Source organism: Sus scrofa, chromosome 2, assembly GCF_054392235.1.
Source record: "Sus scrofa isolate SSC_HxYL_T2T_F1_AM1 chromosome 2, Sscrofa_HxYL_maternal_Yorkshire_Landrace_v2.0, whole genome shotgun sequence".
Taxonomy (NCBI): Eukaryota; Metazoa; Chordata; class Mammalia; order Artiodactyla; family Suidae; genus Sus; species Sus scrofa.
The window spans coordinates 127,720,106-127,747,752 of NC_139384.1; the positions used below are offsets into that span (position 1 = coordinate 127,720,106).

A 27,647-nucleotide genomic window follows, 5' to 3' on the forward strand; every position below is an offset into this window, starting at 1 on the left:
TGTGAGTGTATGCTTGTGTATTTTTTCCTCTCATAGGAGAAGCAACCGTATGCAAACACTGCATGCTAAGGGTTGCATGGCTTTGTCTGAAAGCTGTTTCCCACATCCCTGATCTCCAACAACCCAAGTAGAGAACAGAAGGATTTTGCTGCATGAAGCCTAATTGCCTGCTGAATAAATAAATAAACAGATGAAGTGCTGCACGCGTTAAATGGAGGTAAATATTGACCCTGACACTGTATGTTTGCTGGGGCGCTAGCGAAAGTGTGCTGGCAGGTTTAAGTCAAGGGGTCCGCCAGTTCAGCGAGCAGGGGCCTCAGTCATTCAGAAGCATAGTCTGGGAAGAGACTGAAATATCAGTGAGGATCTCCTGTTTGTAACTTAATACCCCTACCCACCCCCATGCCCAACCCCAATGCTTTCACCAAAGTCCACTTGTGAAATCTGAAATCCAGGAAAGGAAAAAGAAGATGGATATTGATTATCTAACCTCAGATTGTCCCATGGGAGCCTCTGTTAAGTCAGACTGAGGAGAAGCATATCTTTGTTTTATTTTACCTTTACTTAAAACAGGAGAAATTACTCCTGGGTCAGATTGTGAGTGTGTAGGCAACTCTAGCGTGCCTTAGGCTCCCCTTCTCCACAACACCACTGGCTGCAGGAGTCCTGTCTCCTCTCTGAGCCCCAGTTTACTCAATCTCACAATGAGAATAATAACACCAGCCCTGTCTTTGTCACAGGGGTTTTAGAACCTCCAGTGAGGTTAATTATATAACAGGGCCTGGAGAAAAAGAGCTACGGGTTTTAAAAGCTAGTTATAATGATTTCTGAGTAATAAGTAACTCTAGAGAATCCCTTACCCATCTTTGTTTTCTGTCCCCCTCTCTTTTTCTCAGTTCTGAGTGGCCAAAGAAGAGGCAAGGACAGGTCAGGCTGCAGCTGGAGGCAGCCACTGTGACTTCTGCAGGGCAAGATATCCCTTCTCTGTTTCTAATTTTTTATGAATTAAGAAGTCTGAGTTATAGATCTTCAAAGAGATGGAATTTACGCATTTTGAGCATACGCAGAATCAGAGAAGTTAAACATTTTCATTCAATAATAAACAAAACTTATTTGCAAGGAGTGGCATAGAGCACATAAATAAGTGGTTCTTATAAAAGATCTATAGGTTGTTTACTGGGTTCCTTGCTATCCTACACAGTTAGAAACATGGGTGTGGGTTTCAAAAGGATTACATTTGGCTACCTGTAACAAGGGGCAAACAAACTCTCCAAACAAACAAGGGGGATCTTTCTTTCTTCCTTCCTCATAAAAACTCGGAGACAGACTGCTCCTGCCTAATGTGGTTCTTCCATGTGTGCTGGGTGCAGCCTCCTTTCTTGCAACCCCCCCCCCCATTGTCCTTACCCACCTGTTTGCACTCCAGCTACCCCATTCAAATGCCAGCCACCAGCAGGAATGACAGATGTTGCCCTTTTTTCCTGTTAAAACTTTTTAGGAAGACTTTTTAAAGGCTTTCGCAGGAAGCACCACTGAAAACTTAACACTTATTTCTCCCTGGCCAGGTCTGGTTATACCTACTTGCAAGGGAATTTGGGGAAAATGCCCAGCTAAAAATTTGGGTTTAGTTTCAGAGGTCAGAGGTAGATTATATGCCACATTTTGTTGTGACAAATAGATAATGGGAAGGCAAATTTTAACCTCAAGTTATCATAAATTGCAAAATCAGAAGTATTTTTTGGATAAATACTCAGAACTACCCCTTAGCTCTTACCCACTCCAGCCTTACAAATTACTTTTTTGGAGTAGGGACTAAATTAGTTAATTGAAAACTGTGGATATGTGTGGTGTGTCAGGCAGCACCTTAGGTGTAACAGGTAAAAGACTGTATGGGTGCTGCCTTTGTGTTCAAGCAGCTCAGTTTAAATGAGAAGACAGACACATACAAACATTTATAATTATAATATTATAGTCAAAAAATAATCTCCTCAACCAAAAAATTCACATATTGGTTTTCCAGGGTTTTACTTATACCTCTATCTTATATAATAGTGATCTAGCTAAAGGAAGATTAATACTTGCTAGGAAATATCATTCTATAAGACGGCAAACTCCATGAGGGCAGAAACCATGTGCAGTTTGCTCACTGTTAAGCCTGGTTACACAATGGATTGTCAGTTTGTTCTGACTGAATAGTAAAATGAGTGGCAATATGTGAGGACAAAGGGAGGCTGCATAGCGTTTTATGGGTGTATGATTTATACAATATGGAAATTTGGTACATGAAAATACATATTTGTCAAAGACATATGGCACAGGATGATTATTTACCTTAAACACACAGTCTTCATTTCAGAATATGATTTGTCAATCAACCAACCCTGTGTATTTAAGTCATGATTGGGGTACTGGACATTTGTTGGTTATTCCTACCTGCTTTCTACACCTAGTTAATTGCCTAGTTATTCCTTCTCCGTGCCCCTATTTGGGGACTAGTGTGATTCCAGAGAAGCAAATGCTGCCTGTCGCTCAGGAAGGGACTTGTGACCTAGGCTAAGCCATCCAGTACAGTCTCCCTTTAGCCACAGGGATTGCTTCAAGGATGGATGAAATCATCACCATCATCAGCTTCATCAACCACAACAACACTTCACAGCGGGTACTAAGCACCAGGCAGTGTTCTAAGCACTGTGTGAGTCCATTTAATCCTCATGACAACTGCATGAGGTAGGTACTATTATAACCCCCACCTTGTGCTGCTCTGAGGCTCAGTGCTTATAAATAGTGAGAAAGGTTGGATTTTGACCTCTGGCAGTTCGGCTCCAGAATCTGCTCCTAATGACTCACTGACCTGTGTGTTGGGGTCCATCGGTGTGAACCCTGGGCCTCCAACTAGGACAGTTAAGCTGGTTGGCTCCCTTTGCCCTGTGTGGTGCGGACAACAGATGTGAGTCCTGGAATTACCCCAGCATCTGATAGCTTCAAGAGAAGCTGGGCTGAGTTAAAGATCAATACATGTAGGTGGCAGAGGCAAAAGGACATAGAGAATTAGAGACAGTTCTTGGATGATCCTTGAAATGTATAGTCATCAAGGAAATCAACTCTATTTTAAAGGCTGGTATAAGTTGTGTTTTCGAAATTTTTGTTTTTGTTTTTGTCTTTTTTTAGGGCCGCACCCGCAGCTGCACCCAGGCTAGGGGTCTAATCACAGCTGTTGCCACCAGCTTAGGCCACAGCCACAGCAATGTCAGATCTGAGCCGTGTCTGCCACCTACACCACAGCTCACAGCAATGCTGGATCTTTAAACCACTGAGTGAGGCCAGGGATCCAACCCGCGACCTCATAGTTCCTAGTCAGATTTGTTTCCGCTGTACCACGATGGGAACTCCTATCATGTGATTTAAAAAAATTAAATACATGCATTCTTTCTCATATACATCTGCTGCATGAAAACATTTATACCTGTGTTCTCACTTATATTTACCAATGAGTACGATGTAGAGACATCAGTAACATTAAATCATTTTAGCAGAAAAGAGTAGTAAAAACATAATCCTACTTATCCCTAAACTTTGTCAGTTTTTAAGATGACATTTTCCCTCAAATGTTAATATTTATAAAACTGAGTTATCTCTTATAATTGACAGTATTTTCAATTAATTCTTTCTTGGTGGTAAATAAGGTACTAATATAATCAATGGCATTTTAGATCCAATGAAAATATAGTAATTTGATCATGGTTGGATATACAGCCCCTCTTACATATTGTTTTACCCTATTTACAACCTGGGCTATGCATATTCAGATATACATTAGTGGAATATGCATTATATATAAACACAACAAGGCTTAATTTCATACTTTCTTAGAGTTTTGGGCTATTTTATACTATAAGTAATGGTGGATTATAAATGAAAAAAATTGGTAAATTAGGACTTAAAAACTAACTGGAACCTGGCAGAAGATCTCATATACAACCAAAACGGCAAGAAAGAGCTCCATGTAACCGGGTAGGATGGAAAGAAAATGTATCAAGTTAGGACTTGCATCCCTGGCAGGGATCTATAAGGAGGAGAAGGGACACATGGGTAGACCCTTACCCTGGGATGTAAGCAGGCAATCCTGGGGTTTTGCATAGAGGAGACAGCCCCCTTGACTTCTGGGAAATGCACTAGAACAGATAGAAGATCTGGAGAAGCCTAGATTCTAAAGAGCAGTGCACATGTGCTGGCTTGCTAACAAGCAGGGCAGAGAGCGCCTTGCACTGGCAGCTTCAATCTTGTCACACTTCCCAATCTGCAAGGGTTAGCACCATGGCTCTGCTCACTCCACACCACAGCCTGGTGTGAAATCTGGGGAAAGATTTGGTCTAGTTACACAGAGACAGAGTGGGGAGCTTGGGGTGTGATCTGGGTGGGATTATGGAGGCCATGGTCACTGCATGCATGGAGCAGGGGGTCTAGCCTGAGCAGATATTGTGAGCTTATGCACGGAACAGCATCACAAGAGCATGAAGCAGTTAAGCACTGGGTAAATTTCGGACAGACCATCCCTTAGAAGGAGTATGCAGCAGTTCATTTCCCAGGGCAAGTGCCCCAACTCTGCCTACTCCACACAGCAGCTTAGTGTTGAATGTGGCCCAGAGAGATCTTGGGAGAAGTCTGCCACAGAGGCAGTTTAGGTCTCAGGGAGCAGTGCAGCCACCTTGATCCCCAACCCCAGCTTACTCCATACCATAGCCTACACCACACCATAGCCTTGAACCGGATCTCGGATGAACACAACAGAGAAAGGGACATGACATTGTGCAGCCTCTCAATGGCACCATGGATGCCTACACAGGCAGTGATTAGGTCCTCTGTGACCACATGGATCTCACTTTCTTCAACAATCACCTCCTTTGGTGCAGGACTCAAACTCATGGGCAATGGGAGCATGATTAAATCTGACCCTCGTGGGTTCTACTCCAACAACTGAGGAGTAAGCCTCACCCTTAACAGGGCGGCAACAGTTCACATAGCAGAGAGGAAACCCTGCCTCACATCCTGTAAAGGCTTTAAATCCTCCAAAACCAACTACAACCCCTATCAAGGGGAAAACAACCAACACACCCTGAGGAAAGATGTGGCTGGCGTCCATACTGAAACCAGCCCTCACACCAAAAATATTGGAAATGCACAATCTATTCAAATGCTCCCATGTAAAAACATCCCTCCAAGATCATAGTAGATAACTGTTTCTTGTAAATTCATAGAGACAGAAAACATTAAATAAAATAAAAAGGCAGAGGAACAATGCCCAATTAAAAGAACATGGGAAATCTCCTGAAAGAATAATTAATGAAATGGATCTTACCATTCTACTAGACACTAAGTTCAAAAAAGATGTAATAAAAATGCTAAATGAATTTTAAAATTTTATCAATAGTAATGCAGATTAATATAATAAGAAACTAGAAATTATAAAAAGGAGCCAAAATTAGACAACTCAATTACAAGATAAAAATCAATTGAGAAAAAGTGAATAGAAGTTCCCATCATGGCACAATGGAAATGAATCTGACTAGGAACCATTAGGTTTCGGGTTCAATCCCTGGCCTCACTCAGTGGGTTAAGGATCTGGGATTTCCATAAGCTGTGGTGCAGGTCACAGATGTGGCTCAGATCTGGCATTGCTGTGGCTGTGGCACAGACCAGCAGCTATAGCTCCAATTAGACCCCTAGCCTGGGAACCTCCATGTGCCATGGGTGCGACCCTAAAAAAAAGAGAAGAAGTGAATAATAGACTGAATGATGCAGAAGAACAAATAAGTGATCTGAAAGTTGGAATAATGTAAATCACCCAACCGGAATGCAGACAGAAAGACAAAAAAAACAAAACAAAACAAAAAAAACCGAGAAAGCGACATGAGATCTATGAGAGTATTTGTAATGGCATGAGGACCAATACAAAATAGAGGTCCAGAAGAAGAAGAGAGAGAGTAGGGGAGCAAAAATGTATTTGAGGAGTTCCTGTTGTGGCTTAGTGGGTTAAGAAGCTGATACAGAGTTTATGAGGATGCAGGTTCAATCCCTGGCCTTGCTCAGTGAGTTGAGGATCCAGCATTGCCACAAGCTGTGGTGTGGGTCACAGATGCAGCTCAGACCTAGTGTTGCTGTTGCTGTGGTATATGTCTGTAGTTGCAGCTGCAGCTCTGATTTGACCCCTGACCCAGGAACTTCCATATGCCACAGTAGAAGAAAAAAGAAAAAAAAAAATGAATTCGAAGATGTTATAGCTGAAAACTTCCCAAACTTAAAGAAACAGATACATGAAGCACAATGGGTCACAAACAAGATGAACCCAAACAGACCCACATCAGGACATATCACAATTAAAATGGCAAAAGTTAAAGAGATTCTAAAGGCAGCAAGAGAAAAACAGAGTCAGTTAAGGGAACCTCCCCAAAAGCTATTAGCTGATATCTCTGCAGAAACTTTACATGTCATAAGGGAGTGGTACAATATATTCAAAGTCTTGAAAGGGAAAAACCTTCAGCCTAGGATAATCTATCCAGCAAGATTATCATTTAAAATAGAAAGATAATGAATTTTTCAGACAAGCAAAACTGAAAGAATTCAGCAATACTAAACTTACCTTAAAGGAAATTTTAAAGGGACTTCTTGGGATTCCCTTGTGGCACAGCAGGTTAAGGATCGGGCATTGCTGCAGCTGTGGCGCAGCCTGGAATTGCGGCACAGATTTGATCCCTGGTCAGGGAAATTCCATATGCTGCAAGTGTGGCCATAAAACAAAAACATTTTTTTTAAAAAGGGTCTTCTCTAAATAGAAAAGAATCAAGAATCTATAGGAGAGGGAAAATTACAATAGGAAAGACAAATATATGGAAGGATTGAATTAACCTAAATATGTTAGTACATATATTAAAAACCAATAAAAATTGTAAAAGCAAATATAATTACAATTAACAGTAAAAAGATAAGCATGAAGATGAAAGATAGGACATCATAATCATGAAATGTTGGGAATGGGAGTATAACAATGTAGATCATTTAGAATGTGTTTGAACTTGAATGACTGTCAGTTTATAGCAAGTAGATATAAATATGGATCAACATACTTTCACAAATCAAAAACATACAATAGATTCACAAACACTGAAAAGAAAGGAACTCAAGCATACAACAAAAGAAAAACAACAAGTTACAAAAGGAAAAACAAAAAGAAGAAAAGAACAAAGAAAAACTACAAAAAGAACTGGAAAACAAGAATTAGAATGGCAATAAGTACATACCTATCAATAATTACTTTAAATGTCAATGTACTAAATGCTTCAATAAAAGACAGAGTGGCAGACTGGATCAAAAAACAATCTGGAGCTCCTGCTGTGGTGCAACAGGATTGGCAGCATCTTGGGAGCACTGGGACATGGGTTTGACCCCTGGCCTGGCACAGTGGGTTGGGGATCCAACATTGCTACAGCTGTGGCTTAGGGTGCAACTATGGCTCAGATATGATCCCTGGCCCGAGAGCACCATACACCATGGGGTGGCCAATGCAAGAAGAAAGTATTACACACAAATGCACCCAATATAGGAGCACATAAATATATAAAACAAACACTAACAGACAAAAAGTAAGAAATTGAGAATAATATAATATTAGTAGGAGACTTTAACACCTCACTGATATCAAAGGACAAATCATCCAGACAAATATTCAACAAGGCAACAGAGGTCCTATATGACACAAGAGACCAGTTGAGGGCAATTGACAACTACATGACACTATATGCAAAAAACTGAGAAAACACATTCTTTTCAAGCATGCATGAATGTTCTCTAAGATAGATCACATACTGGGTCACAAAAAACATGATCATCTCAAGAGACGCAGAAAAATCATCTGACAAAATTTAATATTCTTTAGGAAAAAACACTCATCAACTGGGTATAGAGGGAACATGTCTCAATATAATAAAAGCCATTTATGACAAACCTACAGCCAACATAATATACTCTCTGGTGAAAAGCTGAAAGTCTTTGCACTAAATTGAGGAACAAAACAAAGATGCCCACTCTCTTCATTCCTATTCAACATCGTATTGGAAATCCTAGCCAGAGCAATCAGACAAGAAAAAGAAATAAAAGGTACATAAGTTGGAAGAGAAGAAGTAAAAATGCCAAATAAATTGATCAAGATAGTGGGGTACAAGATTAATATAAAGAAATCTTGTATTTCTTTACACTAAAAATGAAATATCAGAAGGAGAAAGTAAAAAACACCATCGCATTTAAAATTGCATCTCCCCTCCCTCCCAAAGAAACCCCAGCAATAAATTTAACCAAGGATGCGAAAGACCTAGACACTGAAATCTATAAAATACTGATAAAGGAAAGTGAAGATGATTCAAAGAAATGAAAAGATATTTCATGGTCTTGGAATGGAATAACTACTATTGCTAAAATGGCCATACTTCCCAGAGCAATACACAGATTTAATACAATCAAAATAACCATGACATTTTTTTTTCACAGAACTAAAACAACAATCCTGGAGTTTTCGTTGTGGCTCAGAGGTGAGGAATCTGACTAGTATCCATGAGCATGCAGGTTCCATCCCTGGCCTTGTTCAGTGGGCTAAGGATCCAGCCTTGCCATGAGCTGTGGTATAGGTTGCAGATGTGGCTCATATCCCACATTGCTGTGGCTGTGGTGTAGGCCAGCAGCTGCAGCTTCACTTTAACCCCTACGCGGGAACTTCCATATCCCCTGGGTGCAGCCTTAAACAAAACAAAACAAAACAAAAACCCAAAACCAAAAAAACCTGGAAAACCAAAAACTAACAATCCTAAAGTTTATATGGAACCAAAAAAAAGGTCCAGAACGACCAAAGCAATCCTGAGATAAAAAAAAGAACAAGGCTGGACACATAAAAATTCGAGATTTCAGACTACACTTCAGTAACTAAAACAGTGTAGTACTGGCACAAAAACTGACATATAGCTCAATGGAACATAATAGAGACCCCAGAAATAATCCCACACACCTATAGTCAATTAATGTCCAACAAAGCAGGTAGGAATATACAATGGAGAAGACAGTCTCTTCAACAAATGGTGTTTGGAAAGTTGGACAGCTACATGTAAATCAATGAAATTAGAACACTCTTCCACACCTCATACAAAAATAAACTCAAATTGGTTTAAAGACCTAAATATAATAATACATGATACCATAAAACTCCTAAAAGAGAATATAGGAAAAACATTTTCCTAGCAATATTTTCTTAGATCATTCTCCCAAGGCAAAGGGAAGAAATCCCAAAATAAATAAATGAGACCTAATCAACTTTAAAGTTTTTGCCCATCAACAAAATGAAAAGACAGTCTACAGGATGGCAGAAAATATTGGCAAATGATGCAACTGACAAAAATTATCCAAGATATATAAATAGCTCATATAACTCAATGTCAAAAAACAAACAACCTAATCAAATAATGGGCAGAACAGTTAAAAAGACATTTTTTCCAAAGAAAACAGAGAGATGGCCAACAGGCATATGAAAAGATGCTCAAAATCACTAATTAATAGAGAAATGCAAATCAAAACTACAATGACGTATCACCTCATACCAGTCAGAATGGCTGTCATCAAAAAGTATACAAATAATAAATGCTGGAGAGGGTGTGGAGAAAAGGCAACCCTCCCACACTGTTGGTAGGAACGTAAATTGGTAGAGCCACTGTGGAAAACAGTATGGAGTTTCATTAAAAAACTAAAAATAGGAGTTCCCGTTGTGGTGCAGTGGTTAATGAACCTGACTAGGAACTGTGAGGTTGCAGGTTCAATCCCTGGCATTGCTCAGGGGTTAAGGATCTGGCATTGCCGTGAGCTGTAGTGTAGGCCACAGACGAGGCTCGGATCCTGCATTACTGTGGCTGTGGCATAGGGCTGCAGCTATAGCTCTGATTAGACCCCTAGCCTGGGAACCTCCATATGCGACCCAAGATAAAATGGCAAAAGGACGAAAAAAAAAAAACAACTAAAAATAGAGCTACCATATGATCTAGCAACCCTACTCCTGGGTAAATATCCAGAAAGGACTAAAACTCTAATTAAAAAAGATACATGCACCACAATATTCATAGCAGCACTGTTTATAATAACCAAGATATGGAAACAACCCAAGTGCCCATCAACAGGCAACTGGCTTAAGAAGATGGGATATATATATAACGGAATATTACTCAGCCATAAAAAATGAAATAGTGCCACCTGCAGCAACATGGATGGACCTAGAGGATATTATACTTAGTAAAGTCAGAGAGAGAGAGAAAAATACTGTATGATATTACTTATATGTGTTATCTAAAAAATAATACAAATGAACTATATATGAAACATAAACAGACATAGAAAACAAACTTATGGTTATCAAAGGGGGGAGGGAGGGAGGGAAAAATTAGGAGTATGGGATTAACATGTAAAAGCACTATACATAAATGGATAAGCAACAAGGATTTACTAGTTTGCAGAGGGAATTATATTCAGTATCTTGTAATAAGCTTAATGGACTTTGCTATACACCTGAAACGAACACAGTATGTAAATCAACTACACTTCAATTAAAAAAAAAAACAAAAAAACTTAAAGGCAGGAGTCCTGTGGTTAAACCCAACTCTGCCAGGAGTTAAACACTTCATCTCTTTGTGTCTCAATAGCTTCATCTGTAAGACAATTAAGGGGTGAGACTGGGTGATCATTAAAATTCCTTCCAGATTTCACATGCTACAGGTCCTGTGTAATTATATTGCTTGCCACTGTTTTATAATATAACCACACAACAATTCCAATCATAATATCAATAAAACATGCTCTAAACCTGGATTAAAGGATTTATTAGAGATCAATTCTCATTTTGAACTCAACCAAGCTTTCTTTTTTTTTCCCCAAAGTATATAATATATATTTAACAGCACTTAAGAAGACACAACTTGAGCTTTCTGAGCTTTCTTTTTTTTTTTTTTTTTTTTTTTTTAATGGCTGCACATGGCATAAAGTTCCATAAATTGTGGCATCTGGAAGTTCCTGGGCTAGGGTTCAAATTGGAGCTGCATCTGCAACCTATGTCACAGAGTGAAGCCAGGTATGGAACCTAAACCCTCACGGAGACAGTGCTGGGTCCTTAACCCACTGAGCCACAACAGGAACTCCCTCAACTAAGCTTTCTTTCTTCTTCTTCTTCTTCTTTTTTTTTTTTTCTTGCCACACCTGTGGCACTGGGAAGTTCCCAGGCCAGGGACTGAACTTCCATCACAGCAGCAACCTAAGCCACAGCAGTGACAATACTGGATCCTTAACCACTAGGCCACCAGGGAACTCCAATATTAGTATTTGGTATTTATTCAATATACCTCAGACTTAAACTCGGATCTGTAAGTGCACTAAGAGAACTGGAATTTCTACTACTGTCCAATTGCTTATTCAAGTGAACTTCCACAGAAAATAAGGGGGTATCTCATAACACAACTGAGACCCAAGTGCCAACCACAGAACCCACTGATACACAGAGCAATGAGAAGCCCAAGGGTAAGATGCACATTTCAATATACAATAAAGACTGTATGCTTACTCCAACTCTCTAGTACCACATCAGCAAAAGTTGTTTTTGGAAAAGAAGATGGATAGCTGGCAAAGCAAGAGTTTTTTTGTGGTTTTGTTTTGTTTTTTTGAAGGGAATCAAGTTCAGGTGAGGGGAACTCAAAAGAAATGTGCAGGCTGCATGTCACAGGTGGAACTTGTACAAGTGATCTCACATATTCATTCAACACATACTATGAGCCTACTGTCAAGTTCTGTGACAGATGCTTGGGACTCAACAGTGAATAAGCCAAACAGGGACGTTCAGCAACTACAGGCTGGTAAAGGGGTGGTAATAATGCATATTGGACTCTGGCATAGGCTGGTGGCTACAGCTCCGATTTGATCCCTAGCCTGGGAACCTCCATCTGCCACATGAGCGGCCCTAGAAAAGGCAAAAAGACAAAATAATAATAATAATAATAATGCAGATTGGATTGGGACCCAATCCAAACCCACATATCTGAGCAGTGGGTGGACCTACTGAGATGAAAATGGAGCAGCGGTGGAGGTTTTGAAAGAGGAGGATTTTAGGAAGAGGGAGGTTTTAAGCTGAGAAAACTTCTCACATGGAGAGAGGGCAAGAGGATTGAGGGGCTGAAAGTCAGTGATTCCCAGGCCATGCCCTGAGCACTTGCCTGTTTCAGGTGACTTAGTTGCTAAGAGAGGTTGTGTGATAAGCTCCCCTTGTTTTGATGTGCTTATTTGGTTTCCTTTTACCCTGTATTTTTACTTTTTTTTTGGTTAGATTAATGCTTACAATTGAAAAGATTCATTTGGCCATGGGGGTGATATTCATGGAAGAAATTTCACAAAAATAAATAAAATCATAGAAAATAAAACAAAATTCTCTCACAGTTCTACCACAGAGATAGTCACTGTTATTTTACATAAATCCATTCATTATTATAGTAACTTGTTTTAAAAAATGAAATCAAAAACTATACTTTTTCTTTCCTTTCCTTTTTTTTTTTTTTTTTTTTGTCACACCCACAGCATGGAGAAGTTCCTAGGCCAGGGATTGAACCTACATCACAGATGTGATCCAAGCCTTAACCAGCTGAGCCACCAGGGAATTCTAATACTTGGTAATTTCAACAGCGACTAAGGAGTTCCTGTTATGGTTCAGAGGGTTAGAACCCAACTAGCAACCATGAGGATGCGGATTCGATCCCTGATCTTGCTCGGTGAGTTAAGGATCTGACGTCACGGGACACAGAGTAAGTTGCAGATGTGGCTCAGATTTGACCCCTAGCTTGGGAACTTCCATATACCGCAGATACGGCCCTAAAAAAATAAAAAACAAGAACAGTGACTTTAAAATATTTCTGTATGGAGTTCCCATTGTGGTGCAGTGGAAATGAATCCAACTAGGAACCATGAAGTTGCAGGTTCGATCCTTTAGTGGGTTAAGGATCTGGCATTGCTGTGAGATATGGTGTAGGTCGCAGACACGGCTGGGATCCCGTGTTGCCATGGCTACAACACAGGCTAGCAGCTGTAGCTCCGATTAGACCCCTAGCCTGGGAACCTCCATATGCCTTGGGTGCAGCCCTAAAAAAAGAAAGCAAAAAAAAAAAAAAAAAAAAAAAAAAAAATTCTGTAGTGACTAGGTAACACATGCACAGAACAAAAAGGACATAAAACTCAAATATATAAAAAGGATAGAGTAAAATGTTAAGTCTCCACTTTAGACCTGACCACCAATCACCTTCCCTGGAGAAAATGACTGTATTCAGTTTTTCCTGACATTTTCCTAATGTCAGAATCAGAAGGTCTGACGTGAGTACAGAGGTCATCTTCCGTTTCTCTGCCAGATGTTACACTGGGCTGTTCCTTCCCCGGGATACCACCCTTACAGGAAGAACAATGTGTTGTTTCCAGAACAGAGGGATGGGAAGCACATGCTGGAGGTGAAGATCAAGAAGCCCCAGAAGATAAGCCCCAGGCCCCTTATTTATATCAAGCATGCTGAGGCACAGAAAGATGATGGGACTTCCCTAAGGTGACAGGGTTAGTCTGATTTAAAATCAAAATAATTGTTGGGAACCCAAAGCTAATTTCCTCAAATGTCTACAGATAGATTAATATCTGGATCACTAAATTGTTGTTAATAAAGTTGATATGCTTTATTCAGGGTACGAACCAGAATATATGAACCAGATAAAATGGTCAACACATTAGAGACCAGGTAAGAACCTAGGAAAGGAGTTCCTTTTTAAATGAAAGTCAATTTCATTAACTAGTAATTTGGCAGCATTACATTGTTTAATATAAAAGTTAATTTCTATTTTAAATTAATTCATGCTCACTGTAAAAAAAAAAAAAACGCAAACTTTCTTTTAAAAACAAACAAGGAGGAGTTCCCAATGTGGCTCAGTGGAAATGAATCTGACTAGTATCCATGATGATGTGGGTTCGATCCCTGGTCTCAGTGGGTCAGGGATCTGACATTGCCATGACCTGTGATATGGGTCACATATGCTGCTTGGATCCCAAGTTGCTGTGGCTGTGGTGTAGGCCAGCAGCTGTAGTTCAGATTCAACCCCTAGCTTGGGAACTTCCATATACCACAGGAACGGGCCTATAAAGCATAGAATAAAATAAAATAAAATAAAATAAAATAAAATAAAATAAAATAAAATAAAATAAATAAAATGAAATAAAATAAAATAAAAATAAAAACAAACAAGAGTTCCCATTGTGGCTCAGAGGGTGAGAATAAATAGAGTCCTCACAAAAAGTCATTGAGGATATGGGTTTGATCCCCGGCCTTGCTCAGTGGGTTAAGGATTCAGAGTTGCTCCAAGCTGCAGAGTAGGTTGCACACGTGACTGGGATCCAGTGTTGATGAGGCTGTGGCATAGACCTGCAGCTACAACTCTGTTTCGATACTTAACCTGGAAACTTCCAGATGCGGTGAGTAGGACCCTAAAAACAAACACACAAAAATGGACATTTCCGCTATTATATAAGCTGTTCTTTTTTTACTTCACTGCTTACCTTGGGTAGCTTTCCACGTCAGTGCATTTACATCAATGTCATCTTTTCTAATTACTACTGAGTATTCTATTATATGCAAACATGATAAGTTAATCCAATAACTCCTGGTAGTTGGGTACTTAGATTGTTTAAAAAGTTTTAATATCATAAACCTGCTGTAGTAAATATATTTTTATATACATATCTGTCTATTATTTGATAAGGATAAACTCCTAGATATCTAATTTCTGGTTCAGTGTGTACATGTATTTATTTTATGTATGACCCATTGCATTTCAGAAAACCTAAATCAATCTAAAATTCCACCTATCATGTAACAAAAGACCCATTTCTCTTGCCAATATTTGGAATCTCTTTTAATCTAAGAGGTGATGGATGTTAACCTGCTTTAAAAACTCAAAAAACGTCCCCAAAGGAACTAGACCTATTAACTAGCTCTGCTCTTATTTTTTGCTAGTATACATTTGAACAACAAAGGGGAGACTAGGGTATTTCAAAGCCAAAGTTCCAAACCTTTCATACTAAATATGAACCATATCCACAAGGATTAAAAACTATGCAAAGTAAGAATTCTCCCTAAACTCCAAAGAACATTTACAAGATCATAAGGATGAAGAAACAGCTTAGATAGCCATCTTGGGAGATGATTTCCCTTGAAATGTGGGTAACGCCCTTGAGGCATTTCAACAAACGGGATCTAAGGCTTCAGTACTTAGAGGATAGGACAGCTGGTTAATTACATATATATGAAGTGAGTCAGAAGGCAGGATGGTCTTAAAAACTGAATGTATATGTCTGGGCACATATACATGAGAAAGAAAAATGAGTAAGGTATCCAAATAGACTAGGTGGTAGTATGACAATAGCTCCCTTCCTTAAAACTACTCTTTGTTAGGTACCCGACTTGGCAGGGTCTTCAAGACCCTTTTCTTTGACAGGCATTATTGTGATGGATGGGGTAGAATAAGCAGGGGGCTGCTGGTAAAGCGTCCCCTTTAAAAAAATTATTCACAGGTAATTAGAAACAACCTGTTTTAAAAAAATTTTTTGAGAGATAAGCTCTAAAGTAGTGGTTCTCAAAGTGTAGTTCCCATATGCACCATCAGCATTACCTGGGAACTCGCTAGAAATCCAAATTCTCAGGCCCCATTCCAGACCTCCTGAATCCAAAACTCTGGGGGTGGGGCTGGAATCTGTGTTTTAACAAGTCTTCCTGGTGATTCTGCTGCATTGCCGTCAGGTATTTAAGTAATTAAATTATTTACCGTCAAGGTTTTCAAGGTGGTTTTTTTCCTCTTTTTTTTCAAGTTAGTTAATTTTCTGAAGTTTGGAAAATGTAAAATTATATAAAGATGACAGAGGACATGAATTGTTTAAATACATCTTCCTAAGAAGAATATGGTGCTTTAAGTAGAATTGTGGGTCTGGCATTTTGAAGTGCGTGTTTCAGCAAGGGGTGGGGGCCTGTTTTATGTAAAGTGAAGTGGCTTCTTCCAGGATGGGATTCCTGCAGTCCTTCACAGATGGTCTACATATTTCCATAAAATTCTATCTACTCTGAATTTGTTTGTCATTTGACTCATTTACTTAGGCTTATTATGACAAAATGTCATCTTGACCAAAGAAAATATTTTCCTAAAAATCTCTGAAGAGAGATCAAAGGTTTTGACACAATGCTTAAAATAGACTGTATTATGTTATGCACATGTTGAAAAACTATATGATTCTCCTGGGGGGAAAATGTGTTTGAATAGTATCTTGTTAATTTGTTCCTGTGGATAGGCAGAGAAAGTTTTCTTCAAAGATCCTGTGGACTGTATACGTTCAACTTTTTAAAAAACTGTCAAAGTGTTATCCAAAGATTCTACCGCCTTACATTCATACCAGCAGTGTAAGAGAGCACTAATTGTTTCTTACCTCGCCAATACTTGGCATGGTGGTATAGCCATTATTAGGACTGTAGTAGTATTTAATGGTGATTTTAATTCTTATTTCCTGAATGACAAATGATATTAGCAGCTTTACTATTATTTACCATTTGTCTATCTTCTGATTCAATGATTTCTTTTTTTTTTTTAATTTCAAGATAAATAAAAACATTGGAAGTTCCCCAGTGGTGTAGTGGCTGGGACTTGGTGCTTTCACCACTACAACCTGGGCTCAATTCCTGGTTTGGGAACTGAGATCCTACATCAAGTCACTGCCCTCTGTGGCATAAACAAACAAACAAACAAATTACAAGTCCACACAAAGGTGTGGATCTTTGCTATGGACTGAATTGTATCCCCTCCAAATCTCTATATTGAAGCTCTAACCCCTAACGTGACTATTATTTGGAGGGCCTGTACGGAGGTAATTAAGGTTAAAAGAGTCATAAGGGTAGGGCCCTGATAGGATAGATTTAGTATTCTTATATGAGAACACACGTAGCTCATGGTCTCCGACCATAGCTCCCAAGAAAGATAAGGGCATGTGAGCGCACACAGTGGGATGGCAGCCAACTAGACGCCAGTAGAAGAGGTTTCATCAGAATAAAACCATCCTAGCACCTTGATCTTGGACTTCGAGTGTCCAGATCTGTAAGAAAACGAGTGCTGTTTAAGCCACCCAGCCCATGGCATTTTGTTTTAGCAGCTGGAGCTGACTAGTACAGCCTTCACAGAAACATTCGTATTAGTTGGAAGAGTCAAAAACTAGAAACCAAACAAACGAATGGATACACAAGTTATGGTATACACATATTCAAAGCAATACGAAGCTACAGAGCAATACGAATGAAAAAACTATTGATGTACATAACAACATGGATAAATATCAAAACAATTATGCGAGGTGAAACAAATCAGACAAGAAAAAGTCTTGGTATAATTACTCCATTTATATAAAACTCTAGAAAATTTTGATAATCTACTGTGACAGAAAGCAGGTGTGTGGTTGCCTGGGAGGTGAGGTGTGCTGAAGAGTTAGAGGGAGAGGTTACAAAGGTACAGGAAGAAACTTTAGGGAGCGACGGACAGGTTTACTAGCTTGACTGCGGTGATGGTTTTATGAATATGTATGTCAAAACTTGCCAAATCATATACTTAAAATATATTCAGTTTAGAGTGTGCCAGTTTTAGTGTTACTGAACCAGACGGGTCCATTAGCCTACCCCAAGTAAAGCCAACCTCCTGACACTGTGTTATGGTGAAGGAAAGTTTGGTGTTTATTGCAACACAAACCAGGAGAAGGGGCAGCTCATGCTCAAAAGACCTGAACTCCGTGACAGCTTTCAAGGAAGGGTTTTTTTTGTTTGTTTGTTTGTTTTTTGTTTAATTTTTATTTCTTTTGGCCTCGTCCATGGCATCCCAGGGCCAGGGACTGAACCCACACCACAGCAGTGACTATGCTGAATCCTTAACCCACTGAGCCACCAGGGAACTCCCAGGGAAGGGTTTTTAAAGACAAGGTGAGGGAGAGGGTGGCCAGTGCCTGATCAGTTTGTGAACATCCTTCTGATCGATTGGTGGTAAGGTAACAAGGTGATGCTTCAGGAGTTAACATCATCAACCTACTGGTTCCAACCAATTTGGGGTCTACCAGCTGGTAGTCAGCAGTTAACTTCTACCTGGTGGGGGGTTTTAGTATCTTCAAAGCAATGAAAGGCTATGACTCAGAACATTATCTGCCTTTGAGGAAGAACTGAAGGTCCTTGACTTCATTTTACAGCCAAAATACTATGATTTTTGCCTTGCTTGACTGTTTTCCTTTCTGTGTTTTCTCACCTCTCTGATTAAGTTTTCTCTTTGGAACATGGGGAAGGCCTAGTGGGCTAAAGCTTTTCCATATACAAGAGGCCAAAGGACACAAGGGGTGGGGGCTGTTCCCAGAAAGGCCCACAGTGTCCTACTCATTTAAATAACTCAATAGGCTGTTTAAAAAAAAAAAAAAAAAAAAACTTCTTACAGAATTCCTGTTTTCTCCGGAAACTCTAATTTTGTGTTAAGTAGATTTTCTTTTCTCCAGTCCAATAAAGAAATGGAAAAGAAAATGCCTTGTGCAGAAAAGGCTGTGTCATATGTACAGGACTCCATGGTTTTGTATTTTTCCTTGTGGGGAGTCTAGAACAGAACCCTTGCCCCACCCCCAACCTCCAGCCTTTTCATTACCATTGGAGGTAAAACAAAACAAAACCACAAAATCAAAGAACATAAAACAGGTGGCAGCAAAACCCCAAACTAGTCAACAAATGATTATACCTGGGTCTTATCTTTTGTTTTTGCAAGCCTAAGTGGCTCTACTGGATACTGTAGTAAAGAATAAAAACCTTCTATGCAATCTTTCAATCACATTTGGTAATTTGTATCAGGAATATTATATTACAGAAAAGATTCTACAAATAAAGACACTAAAATCTATAATAATAAGATATCAGCTCACCTGAGGCAAAACTGCCAGTGCAACCCAAGTTGGACATACAATTCCACTGGCAACTCAAAATCTGCTTCAATTTCACAGAATGCTTGAAAGATAAAAGAGGGTTTGGAGTTCCCACTGTGGTGCAGGGGAAACAAATCCGACTAGTAACCACGAGGTTGTGGGTTCCATCCCTGGCCTTGCTCAGTGGGTTAAGGATCTGGCATTGCTGTGAGCTGTGGTGTAGGTTGCAGATGCCCCTGGATCCTGTGTTGCTGTGGCTGTGCCCTAGGCCGGCTACAGCTCTGATTAGACCCCTAGTCTGGGAATCTCCATATGCTGCGGGTGCGGCCCTAAAAAGCAAAAAACAAACAAAAAACCAAACCAAACCAACCAACCAAAAAAAAAACCCCAGGGTTTGATTTGTAGCTTTAGGTTAAGTTCATAACAAATACGATGGGTTTATCACACTTTGGGGTTTTTACTAATTCATGTTGAAATCTGGCTGAGACAGCAGGGAAGGAGGCTTCCTAAAGAAAGTCTTTTGTGTATGGGAGGAAATTCCTTCCAAAGTTGGACTGTGCAATTCCATTCTACTGTGCTGTGGATGTCGGTTTTTGTTTTGTGTGTGTGTGTGTGTGTGTGTGTGTGTTACTGTTGTTTGTTTTTGTTTTAAAGTACAGATGTCCTAGGCTTTAAGCAAATTTTTTTGTGCTTTGGCTCCCTAGCTTACAAGTGGTGGTGGTGGGGAACTCAAAACTATGCCTGATGCTGAAGCCCTTGCTCTGGTACTCTATGTAAAGTAGAGAGGATTTCTGGGAGGCCTACCATCAACCCTACCCAGTGTATTCCCCTTGTGTCTCCTCTTAGCTTCCACTTGCATTAACTCGCTTCTGGTTCCCAGCTGGAGAGCACAGATTGCACCTGCTCCGAAGGCCAGCGGGGGCCCTGCCTCACCCCAGCCTCGGTTGCTCGTGCACGGACACAGGGACCCACCAGGGGTCACTGCAGCCTCAGAGCTATTGTGCCCGTCCGTGCTGGACACAGCCGGTCGCGCGGAAGGCGTGGGACTGCGAGCACCGAACGCCAGGGTCCGAGTAGAGCTGCGCCCTGCCTTCCAGCAAACCTCTGGGTCTACTCAGGAAACCGACACTGTGAGGTGGCCAGGGTCCCAGACGGCGAGATGGCTCGGCCCCGGCGCCACGCGGGTTTTCATGCGGACCTTCAGCACCTCGCTATTTGACCACCTCCGCTCCGCCCTCCATCCCCAGCCGAGACCCCGCCCAGAAGGGACGACCCCTTCCCGGCCACTGGGTCCCCGCTTCGCTCCGGGACCTTTTGCGGACGCCCGGGCCCGGTCCAGCTGCACCTGGGCTGCTCCCGCCCCGGGCGCCACCCCTAGCACCGCCTAGAGAACTTTCCCGGGAGCCGCCGCGGCCTGGCGCGCCCAGGGCACACCCCACCAGCCCGCCGGCCGCGTTCCCAGCCGGGGCGCCCGCCCCTTCGCCCTCAAGTCCCCCGACTGCCAGCTTCTCTGAATCTCTCGCAGAAGCAGCACTCTGCCGCCGGGGCAAGGGGTTCTCGGAGGGAAAGCTTCAACTTGGCCACACACAGAAACCCGTGATGAACTCGGGGATCCTCAGACGGGATCCGCGCCCCGCGACGAGCTGACCTCTGCTCCGCGGGTCGTGGTAAGGAGACTGATGTCCTTTCCGACCCTTTTCTGGCTTCCCGGTGCCCGTGGGCTGGGGGCGGGGTGGAGGTAGCTGATTGAGAGGCGACCCTCGCCACTGCCCCTGCAGTGGGGCCGGAACGTCGTGGGTACCCCTTAACACAAAGGAACAGCCCAGTGTTCCCCAGTCAGCGGACCAGACTGACGGCTGCGGTGTGGGGTGGGAGCTGGAAGTGCGCGCCCGCTGGGGACCCTCGCGGCGGAGGAGAGGCCTTTGCGTTTGAGGCAGCGCATCGGCCGGGCGTGGGTGGCGGGGGCTGCAAAGCTTCTAGAGGCTTCCAAGCCCGAGGAGGGCCTGGAGCTTTCGTCCCTCCCTTTTCTTGCCTCTTGTCCCCTTTGACAGGCGACTTTTGTCGTCCCCAGGGTTGCGGGAGGGGCCGCGGTGCCCCCGCCTTCGGAGGAGCCCGAGCCTCAGGATGCGCGGGGACGCGCCGCCGCCCTCCGCGCCCAGTTCCGCCGGCGCTGCCCGGGCGGCTCCCGGGCGCTGACTCTCCCGGGCTTCTCCGTGCTCCTTACCTCCTGCTAGCGCCCGGCCGCGGGTCTTCGCCGCCCTGGACCCCGCCGGCAACCGGTCCTCTCGTCCTCGCCGCGGCGCGGACAATAAATTAATGCCTCGCCTCTGAGGGGAGGGGGCGGCTCGCGCTGGGTCGCAGCTTTCTCACCCGGCCGAGGCCGGCCACAGCCGACATGGGCTGTTTCTGCGCTGTTCCGGAAGAATTTTACTGCGAAGTTTTGCTTCTGAATGAATCCAAGTTAACCCTCACCACTCAGCAGCAGGGCATCAAGGTAGGCGCGGGCCGGGGGAGTGTGCCGGGGGTGGGGGTAGGGGCGCAGCCGGGCGGGCTCGGGGGTCGGTGGCTTTGTCCCAGGGCTGTCACCCGGCGGGGCGGGCGGCTGCGGTCCAGCGAGATGGGAACGAGCGACAGCCGCCCCCCGCGCTCAGGCTGAGGGTAGACGTGTCAGGGTGGGTTAACTTTAAGTCCTTCATAAAGGAAAGTAAGTTTTGACGTCTCGTAGGATAGTCCACGGTTCTGCAACTGCAACCCAAACTCTTCCCTACTTCGGTTTTCTTCAGAAGCTTTTAAGCCCCCCATCCCCGCCCCTCGCAGCTCGCGAAGAAGCGCAGAATTGAATATAAAGGCAGCATACAGTGTTAATGGCACGATTTCCTTCGGCTTTGTTGAAGGCTTTTTTTCTTGTTAGGGTTATTCGGAAAGTAAAATAGTGCACTCATTGGAACACTTTTATGGGGTGGTTGTGAATGTGTCGCCTGTGTTTGTGGTTGGGTAATGCTACATTTGGCCGGAAAATAATTTCCTTTTCCAAAAGCAACCTGGTTTTATCTCTACGTTTAAGTAAACATCTGTCCTATCGAGGTAATAACTTTGCACCTCTTTGTGGGTCATTAAAATGCAATTACTGCTATTAACCTAGGGAACCCCAAACACAAAGGTTGTGGGAGCTTACAGACATCCACTTCCTTAATTTTGATGTGTTCTTATGTTTGTGGTTGACAACCTGATGGACGCGCCTGCGCGCTTGTTTTTTTTTTTTTTTTCTCGCAACAACGTAGCTACCTAGAGACGATCGGAATCTGGAGTGTTTTGTTGTTTCCCTTTCTCCTTCAGTTTTAAATCACTTAGGCATTTTAGATATCTCATCAGCTGAATCTGATGAAGGGAAACCATCCTTTCTTTTTCCCTCCCTCCCATACACCAGTCCGTCTGTGAAATCAAATTCAGGCTGCCAATTGTCCTCTCCTAGCCGTGTCATTTCAAAAGTTAATCCTAATGGCGTAGGCTCTGGGGATTTCCTGGTGTGAATCAGTTTTTACTTAGCTTTATGCATACTAGAGTAACTGTTCCTGACCAAAAAAAAGCTTCAGTTTTGTTATTACCATTCTTGGTGTACAGAATTTTAATTTCACAGTTGTCTTTTTTTTTTTTTTTTTCCTTCAGGAGCAAGGGGTTAAAAATGATCAATTAAAGCCACAGATAAAATTAACCCTTTAGGAAATTGTTTTGAATACTGTTTCCCTGTAATTATAGTGAGTGAAAGTCAGATTCTCTTTTAGTGTTTTCTTTCAAGGCCAATAAAAGGCTCTCTTTTAGGAGAGAGTGTTCATTGTATATTTTTAACTTCTTATGTTCTAATGCCCAACCAGCCCCCCACCCCCATGCAATCTGGAAAAGAACTTACTTTACAAGATGATGTAACATTCTTTGGTGTGCTGTGTAAATAAAATAGGCAAAATTCAGAAATAACCCATACATTTTTGATAATACATAGATGCTCATTGGCTTAGAACAATTAGAGAAAGATAACTTATGATCTGATTCTAAAGTAACAAAGAAATCTTTCTGAAGTCTAAAGTCATCTGGTGTGTGAGCTTCCCATTTAATCATGAAAGCCCTACTCCTGTCAGCTTTGGAGCCTGTGCATTATTCTGTCATGAGAGCAGCCAAGACTTGGGATCAAATGGAATAATTTTGTCAAAGAAACATGAATCAGAAAATCCTGATTCATAATTACTTTTTATAACCTGATGGTGCTTATCTTGTTTTACAAATAGGTTGAAAACCGGTGACTGATTCAAAGGCCATGGCAACTTTGTAAAGCTGTTATTTTGGATATATGCCATTTAACTGAACAGTAATTTAAGCAATTTTTTGTTGGAAGTAATCATTTTGCAACAGACGTGGCCTCTTTCAGTGTCACAAAAGCATGCCACAATTATTTTGATGGCCATATGTGTAACACACATGTCTGCTAAAGTTAACCACGTTATCTGTAACTACATGCTGCTATAAAATGCACGTGTTAAGCAACTATCTACTTGTGGTATGTACTATATGCATATTTACAAATGGTATAATATATGAACAGTGTCTCATATGTAGATGGTAGTCAAATGCTGAATGAATTTGTGTACATTACTCTGTGCATGCTTGACATTTTCTTTACCTTCTGCTTTAGTTTGTAAGTAAAATTACTATTATAGTAGGTAGCACATTTGATAATTTTGGTTATCACTAATTCAAGTCAAAGTTAAGCATATGATATTTTCCCTGAAATTAAAACAGAAAAATCTTTTTTGGGTGAAAATATTTCCTAATATTTGTATGGAGATGGCCCTTTTTCACCTTCTATCTCAAATGAAGATATCTAATCTTGTGTTAAAATTATTCACACATTTCATCTTTTTATGAAAGGAATTTTTGATTCCTATATAGTTACCTAAAACTTTGTTTGCATTACTGTTATAATAATGCATTTGTAGCTTAAAAAAGATTAATTGTAGTAAAGAGAAGTAAAGGACAAATGAGAGAAACTTGGTAAAACATTTTTTTCTTTGTGCTGTTTTTGAAAAGCACTCTTTGGATTTGTTTAAGCACCAAATTACTCATTGAAAAGGTAGTTATGAAGTGATTTTCTGCAACTCAGATCAAAGTTTTTCATTACTTGAGAAAAAGAATTGATGTATTTGTTCCCATGGAAAACATTTCAGCCTGAAGACAATAGTTATGCATCTTATATGTTAAGATGAGTAGCGTTTAAATGGAAAATAATTAATTCGCAAAATAAGACACAGTATCTTTGCGTTCATACTAATGTGATGTAGAAATTTGCCATCTTCTCTTGCTGTAGAGGTAACCTCACCTTGACAAACAGAAAGTCTTTTGCAAGCAGTTCGTAGTTTGAGCCCTGTCCAAGATTTAAAAACCCAAGTTTATATAAACTGAATGCTATTGGTTCTGTCAAGCCACACAATAGCTTTTAGCTGTGTGTGCTCTGCTGCTATCTCTGTTGTTTATTTTAGTAAGAATTTCTGCTGTGGTTGGTCTCTTGGTTTTTTGAGCAATGTTTGTTCAGGGAAACTTTTGTTATATCGTTTGCAGTGTTCTGTGCTGGGGGAGTTCACAGTCTTCCTTTTCGTCCTCTTTGAAAGCAAAACTTGAATGTGGCTCAGGCTACTTTTATAACTTGTGTGATTAACAAAAGTATTTTAGGGGAAAAAAAGCATTAGGTTTGATGATTGAGTCCTCAAAATCGCTGCTGCAAATAAGAACCAGTTTTTCGTTTCAGCAAGATTTTAGTTCTCAGAGTAGTTATGTAATAAACTCTGAGGGGCTTACTTTTCCCTCAATGTGTTTGACTAAATTAATGAAACCAACATTACAACAATATGGAAATTCCATTAACTGTTTTTTAAACAGCTTTGTTGACAATTCACACAGTTTTTAAATGAAGATACTTCCTAATCATCCTGAGGTTCCTGAGGGAATACTGTGAGTCAGTTTTGATGCTTTGATTAAAAACTTCCTAATAAACTAGAAAAACAAAGTTAGGTTCCTAAATTTATATGCATCGCACTTACCATGAATTGGAATTTTCATTCCAGTTGGACTTGTAAGGAAAACATCTAAGGAGATTGGGGAAAAGCAACAGTTTTTCACAAATCATATTAATTATATTTGTGAATACCTCTGTCTTTTGATACCACCCATATAAGGTACAAGGTGAGAGACCTTATAAACATAGGTTGAAGCAAGTAATCATACACCAACATTTCTGTTAATGTAAGATTGACTGGGGGTCTTGATTGGTTAGTAAAATAGGACTGGGATAGAAGTACCCCTCTTTCACACTGCATCTAGGTTTCTAAAAGTCACATGTGATATTCATCTCATGGCTGTTTAAGATGAACTGCTATGTAAATGCTACCACAAAATTTTAAGAAGTGATTGAAAATATTTTTCAGCTTTATTGAGGTATAATTGACAAATGAAATGGTAATATATTTAAAGTGTGCAACTTGATGGCTTACTATATATATACATTATGAAAGGATTCCCACCATCCTACCATTGAATTATCACCTTCATCACCTTGCATATTTACCTTTTTTGTTGTTAAGTGCACCTAAATTTGCTCTTAGCAAATTTCGATAACAGTATAGCTTTATTTTGTATAGACACATGCTATGTGTTAGATTCTTAGACTTAAATTTCCCCTCACTTTTACAAGAAGTTGTTGTTCCTTGAAAAAAAATGATTAAAAATGTCACTTATTATCCATGGTTTGCAAGTGATTTAAAAGCCGTTTAAGAGGGAAAGCATTGTTTGGTATCTCTGAGTAATAGCTATCCTTCTCTTGGAACTTAGAATTTTCCTTGGTCAATGGTGGGTCACACTTTTTGTAGCCCCATTAGAGTAATTGTTCTTGAATTAGATAATGTTAAGCTGGAACTAACATTTAATTAAACTTAAACCAATGCAGAACTTTTGTTGCTTTTAAGCATGGCTAGTATTCAGACTGCTGTAAGAAAATACCACAGACTGGGTAAATTATAAACAAGAGAAACTTATTTCTCATAGTTTTAGAGGCTGGAAGTCTGAGATCAGGGAGCCAGCATGGTTGAGTAAGGACCCTCTTCCAGGTTGAAAACTTCTTGTTGTGCTCTTATGTGACAGGAGGGGCTTGGGAGCTCTGCTGGCCTGCTTTATAAGGGCGCTAATCCCAAAGGCCCCACCTCCTAAAAACCACTGCATTGGGGGTTAAATTTCTGACAGATGAATTTTTTGGGGACATAAACATTCAGACCATAGCAGGTGGTCATAAAGTTAAATCTGAAGTAATTGTAGGGTCTGGAGTTCCCTGGTGACTCATCAGGTTAAGGATCTGGCATTGTTGCTGCTGTGTCTCAGATCGATGCTGTGGTGTGGATTCGATCCCTGGCCTGGGGACTTTCACAGGCCATAGGTGCAGCCAAAAAAAGAAAGAAAGAAAAAAAAGAGTTACAGGATCAAAACTCCGAGCTTGACCTTCCATTAGCCATATGGACAGTGGCTAGTTATTTTCATTACCAAACAAAGATAGGAAACTCATTTTCAGTGGTTTATGTCAGGTTGCATCATAGTGGAGCTAGGTAATTCTTTGTTGTGGGTTGCTGTCTCTTCCATTGTAGGATAATGGCTGTTTAACAGTATTTGTAGCTTCTACTCATTACATGCCTTAGCACCTCTTGCCTAATTTTGACAATAAAAACATCCCCAGATGTTGCCAAATGTCCCCTTAATGGGCAAAATTACCTCTTTTGAGAACCACCACCCATTGCGTGGAAGACTAGCACCTTCCCTTATTCTTTTGGGTTTGGTGCATAGCCTTTCACATTGAATGCAAACTAACTTTTTTTTTTTGCTTTTTTAGGGCCGCACCTGTGGCAAATGGAAGTTGCCTGGCTAAGAGTCTAATTGGAGCTATAGCCGCTGGCCTATACCACAGCCACAGCCACAGCAATACCAGATCCAAGCCACGTCTGTGACCTACACCACAGCTCTGGGCAATGCCAGAGCCTCAAGCCACTGAATAAGGCCAGGGATTGAACCTGTGTCCCCCTGGATACTAGTCAGATTTGTTGCCACTGAGCCACAAATGGAATTCCCAAACTAACTTTTGGATGCTGTCTTTTTTCTCTTTTGGAGGGATGGATGGTGTGCCTTACAGATAGTGAAAACAATGTAATATCTTTTTTTCTTTTTAATAATTTTATTGAGGTATAGATGATTTACTTTGTTCTAAATCAGATTTCTGCTGTACAGCAGAGTGGTTCAGTTATTCATGTGTATTCTTTTCCATTTTGGTTTAGCACATCATATTGAGTATAGTTCCCCATGCTATACAGTAGGACCCTGTTGTTTACCCATCCTATATGTAGTAGTTTGCATCTGCTAATCCCAAACTCCTAATCCTTCCCTCCCCCACGGCAACCTGTTTCTGTTTCATAGATATGTTCATCTGTTTCCTATTTTATATTCCACATATAAGTGATTTCATATGGTATTTGTCTTCCTCTTGCTGACTTCACTTAGTA

General features: G+C 41.0%; 1 protein-coding gene and 1 long non-coding RNA gene across 18 annotated transcripts in view; one reads left to right on the plus strand and one right to left on the minus strand.

Moving 5' to 3' along the window:
* APC (APC regulator of WNT signaling pathway) overlaps positions 1–21,386 on the minus strand; it is a 324,590-nt gene extending 303,204 nt beyond the window's left edge. For all 12 annotated transcript variants that reach the window (XM_085009317.1, XM_085009297.1, XM_085009312.1 and 9 more), the window contains exon 1: positions 21,290–21,386. The gene's annotated coding sequence lies outside the window, so the exon portion shown is untranslated. The remainder of the gene's footprint in view (positions 1–21,289) is intronic.
* Positions 20,091–27,647, plus strand: part of LOC100739170 (band 4.1-like protein 4A) — a 269,965-nt gene continuing 262,408 nt past the window's right edge. For all 6 annotated transcript variants that reach the window (XR_014838559.1, XR_002342067.2, XR_014838558.1 and 3 more), the window contains exons 1-2: positions 20,091–20,732; positions 21,137–21,559. This is a non-coding gene — a long non-coding RNA (band 4.1-like protein 4A). The remainder of the gene's footprint in view (positions 20,733–21,136; positions 21,560–27,647) is intronic.